This window comes from Branchiostoma belcheri, unplaced genomic scaffold (genome assembly GCF_001625305.1).
Source record: "Branchiostoma belcheri isolate BF01 breed outbred unplaced genomic scaffold, Haploidv18h27 scaffold623, whole genome shotgun sequence".
Taxonomy (NCBI): Eukaryota; Metazoa; Chordata; class Leptocardii; order Amphioxiformes; family Branchiostomatidae; genus Branchiostoma; species Branchiostoma belcheri.
The window spans coordinates 14,606-19,731 of NW_017804269.1; the positions used below are offsets into that span (position 1 = coordinate 14,606).

Below are 5,126 nucleotides of genomic sequence, written 5' to 3' on the forward strand. Positions count from 1 at the left end.
GTATATATATATATATATATATATATATATATATATATTTGTGTAAAAAGAGTCTCTTTCCTCAGTAACTTACCTACCTGATGAGACTATGCACGGAGTAAGTTCTCTCTCGATCTAACAAAGGTTGTTTTCTGCATCTAATGATTTCTTTTTAGCTATTATCAAATAGATTAAAAGTTAGCCAGTGATTGATTGAAATGGAATGCTTCTTAGCCATTAAGGCTGTTTAATTAATTACTTATCTACTTAACTATCATCTCCTATATGCTGTATATAATTTTTGTGTGCTGTTTATTTTCAGTTTGTTCACCTGTGCTCAACCCTGACGAAAGACAAAGATGTCCTCAAGTTCCTGCAGAAAAGGTTCAACGGTGCAGACCCCGCCTACCTTTCTTCCCAAACTTTCCTCGACTTCCTAACCAAACGGACTGAGAAACTTAAGGAATGTGGGAAAAAGGAAGTCTTTGTTCACATGAAGGCTGTCATTGACGACCTGAAGGCAAACAGTAAGTCTGAGTCGGGCTCAGAAAAGGGCAAAAGGAAAAGGAAAAGAGACCAGTCTGGCCAAGACTCCAGTACTGAGTTTTCTGACACAAGTGATGGCAGCTCTGCAAAAAGGTTTAAGCCAGACCAAGCAAGTGTGGGTGAAACAACAAGTAAGGACAACAAGACAGAGCAAAACGGTCATAGCAGTGAAAAAAGTGGTCCAAGCAAAAGTGAAGAAGATACAGGTGTGGACACAGAGGGATGTGACTTAGGAGAAACCTCCTCTTTGGGCAACCTTCACAACAGCTCAGGTGACAAAGACGCAGAGATGGGCCAAGGTGCACAACCCTCCTCAAGTACTGAAGATCCCGCAGAATTAGACAGGAAGGCTAAGAAAAGGCTGAAGCAGATTCACAGACTTGAGAAACTCCTAGCCATAGTCTCAAAAGAGATCAAACGTCTGGAAGCAAAAGAAGTCTCCCTCGATGACCTAGATGACGAGGACTCGACGTACATCCAGGAAGATAGGCTGAAGAAACGCTTCAACACCATCTGGAACAAAATTTGCGAGCTCAAAGGAGAACAGGTCGTCACGGGAAGGGAAGTTGAAAGGACGATAAAATTCAAGGGCACCAGGTTTCCCGAGGTCAACCGAAGGATCATGAAGTTCCTCAGGCGGAACGACGCATTCCCCGACTTCCATGACATTCTGGCAATAGTCCAAAAGACCAACAGGAAAGAGAATCTCCGCTTACCACCAAGGCACGTGCACGACCTCGCCAAGGAAGCCTTCACAGATATCGGCGACAAGTTCCAGAGAAGAAGGCACAGAGACCCTTGTACAAAACTTCGGCTCTTACCTGACTGACACCTTCGATCCGACACAGGATCCCGCCAAAGAGGACCCAGAGCTCCAGCAAAAGCTGCGAGACAACCGGATGCACGGCAAGCGAAGGTTAGACGAGGTGTTAGAAAAGTACACAAGGAAGCAGTACGAGCTGAACCTCGATGGGGACACCGCGCAGGGTAGCGACACCGAAGACTCCCCCCGGCCCGCGGCGTGTCAGACGTCGAAACCGAGGAAGATTTAGACGAGGAGGAAATGGAGGACGAAGATCAGCTCGAAAACAGTCAGGTAATTGAGAAAGTTTTAGAGAAGGCCGATGGTTCGGAATCGGAGGAGGATGAATCGATGAGGGAAATCACGATTGTGAAACCTCGTAAGTCCCGGAAACGTTTCTCCCCTGACAGTGGCGAAGATCTAGAAGAAGGAACAGCAAAGATGGCCGGAATAGAGGGAGGGAAACAAGAGGCGTTTCCTGTCTCTGTTCACCTTGGAGGCAGCGGCTGGGACGTGCAGGGAGAAACCGGTGGTATAGGTAGGATAGCCTGCAGGAATGTACATCATGGCTTTAAATTCTTTCTTGTAGGTTCTCGGTGTTCCTTGGAGCAGGCCTTCTGAAGTTCACCATCTTCTAGCGCATCTACCTGGCTCGATGGAATCCCCTCTGATATGAAGTCTACATTAACAATGACTTGTCTGTGTTCTTGTCTGCCTAAAGGAACTGTTCACTGTAGATTTATGTTCGTCTGTGGAAGATTTCCCAATACAGTATACAAGAAAGAAATGTTTTTATTCTAGCCTATCTTGGGGTGGCATCTTGCTTTAAATTGTAGTTGTAACATACAAATTTTTAAACTGGAAATTATGGGAATATCAAATAATTGCCATGACATTTTTCTACTTATTCCAAGTAAATAGATGACCTATTTGGAATGCATTGATTGTTAGTCTGAGCAAGGAGGTTAAAATCAAGCTTGTATTTGGTCTGAGGCTCTCAATTTTTTTTTCTCTGTATACACTGCACAGAACATTTGCTTCATGCTATATGCACGAGTTTGTACATCACAACTACGTTCAACAATTAAGCCTTAAATTACTACACGATAACAATGTATGTTCTTTATTCTTTGTTTTTCCAGTGAGAATAGAACAAGAAGAAGAGAAAACATCATCAACAACTCCAACAGCAACAAACGAACCACAACAGACAGGGATGACGGAAGAAACAGTCACAGAGGAACCAGTACAAAAGGACGAAATGCAGAAAACACCAACCGACCTAGCTACAGGAACAAGAGAAAGCACAGACTTCAACACAAACGGTCCAAAAGAAACAGCAGAAGTAGAAGACAGCACTACAAATGATCTCACAAGAGTAACAGAAAACAGTGACATTACTTCAACTGACCCGATAGAAATTCTGAGTTCAGCCGAATCAGATGTCACAGACGATTCAGCCAACTGGGACAATGACGAAAACGAAGCCCCGGACAGGCACCCGCTTTCGAGGTTTTCCCTTGACGCTGACACCGAAAACAGAAGTAGTCAAGATTCAGATTGCATTGCCATAGAGACAGTGGATCTAGAACAAGGACTGTGTTCTTCCCAGAATGTTAATGAAAGTCCGGAAAATGACAAAAATAACTCCTGCGACTCCACATCACACAGCAAAATTCAAACCAAGCGTATCATAGTAGATCCGCAGAGGCTACAAGACTTGAGATTCAAGGTGTCCTCCATTCTAGCCGGTGGCCAAAGCTGTTTAAGTAGCATCGTCAAACAGGAGCCAACTTCTTCCAGTCACACTGGTGGGGCTGACTCTCCTGCCCGGGTTCCAGATTCCAGCCAGGAAGCTCTTTCCCAGGACACTGTGACTAGCAGTTCTAGCGGACTGCCTAGTCTAGTAGGCAGATCGAACTCTCCGGATATCATTGTCCTCTCAGACTCCGAATGAACACATTGTCGACTTTAGACTTTCAGTACATAACAAATCAGATCCACATCCAACATTTCACATTAAGTGTGAAAAAAAATGTACAATCTGTATAAAAAATAAAAATGTTTGGAAATGTTTTTTCATCCCCAGTCCTTTTCATGTAGCTGTAATATTTGTCCATCTAAGTAGATTGTTGGCATCCATGCTATAAGTAATAATATGCCAGTGCCATTTTTTTCTACAGGGGTCCATATTTAAATTGCCATAGAGAAACAAGTTTGCATCCATGGGGTGATTAAATGCTTGGCAGGACAAAATTCAAATCAGCAACATTTGTACCAATGTAAATGATTTATAATGTTCATATTGGCTTAGATTGTTTTACAGTAAAACTTAAAGGACACCATATGCATGCAAGATACAGTAGCCTTCTGAGCAGACTTTATAGGTTAGGGTTTTTCTTGGTGCTTTTTTCTGGTACATGTAGTATATCAGTTCTTACAAGTAACCAAGGAACAATTAGAATTAATACACAACCAGAACAAAGTGCTTTATGAGCCCAAAAAAAGTCAGACCTATTGAGCCTGCTAAGGCCACACCAATTTAATTTCTTGGTTAACGGATTTGCCCGCTTCATTTTTTTCTGATTTGCAAAAATAAAAAATTCTGAGTCAACTGCAAAATGCTCATACTTGCCCCCAACAGATGATAGGATGCCTAACCCTGTTGCTTCATTTTTTTTGTGGAAAAATCTGAGAACCAACAAATTAAATTGGTGTGGCCTTAATATGATTATAAATTACATATTATACGGGGTTTACTGGCCATCTACTGAAGTTTGTGTATATGGTTGATTCAATTTATAGTCACAATGTAAATACATGTACTCTATGACATTGCCTACATATACATGTGTTATTACTTGTGGGGCAATGGTGGGTGTCCTGGCCAAGGGCTCTTACTGCTGCAAAAATTAGTGCCAAAAGGCAGCAAGGAGCATAAGACATGGTTTTTCATGTACATTTCAGGTTCGCATTATTCCCCCCTATTTTGACATGTAATTTCACCACTTGTACATTTTTTTTGTCTTTGAAGACATGTCTGCTTTATCCACTTTTTTAACTTCATGATTCACCACAAAACAAGGCTCATGAGAGCCACTTAAAATGTTTTGGGTTACTGTACAGCCAGTGTAGTTCAGTTACTTAATTTTTGTAAGTTTCAATACTTACTGCAGCTGCAAATGTATGTACAGTTGTATATGTATATTTCTTAGCTTGGTAATATAATCAGTGTATCTACATTGTATATTATTTTCCGCTGCAAACCATAGTGAGACACTAGTGTACTGTAATTCTTGTAATATTTGCAGTCGTTTATTTTTGTAGTTCCTCACCATAGTGAGATCATGTTACCCTGCAAATACTGTATGTTTTTGTGGTACAGCATTGTTTGGGTTGCGAAATAAAATTCTTGCAAAAATATTATGTTCTGCTGCAAACAGTACTACTACTACTACTAGTAGTCTCAGAATCTCTAAGTGTGCCACAATGCGACATGCTCTTGTGCAACAATGGTGCTGTTGTTTTTAATACATGGCCCTCGAAAACCTACGTCAATCTGCCAAGTCTACAGAATTTCCTGCCTAACTTTAATCCATGGCATTTTTCATACCTTAACTCTCTGTTCCCCTACACATCAAATTTCCCTAGTACTAGTACATGTATGTCTCCCACTTTTGTCCAAATATTTTAGGGTGTAAGTATAGGAAAGAGTGCCACAGGTTTTACTAGCCAAAAGTTCTATTGTGTATTCAGGGATAAGTGTTTTAAGTTCCTGGAAAGACCTGTGAGTGAGCTT

General features: G+C 41.4%; 1 pseudogene; it reads left to right on the forward strand.

Moving 5' to 3' along the window:
* The window catches only part of LOC109483171, an 8,533-nt pseudogene extending 3,780 nt beyond the window's left edge, over positions 1-4,753 (forward strand).
* The last annotated feature ends 373 nt before the right edge of the window (positions 4,754-5,126 follow it).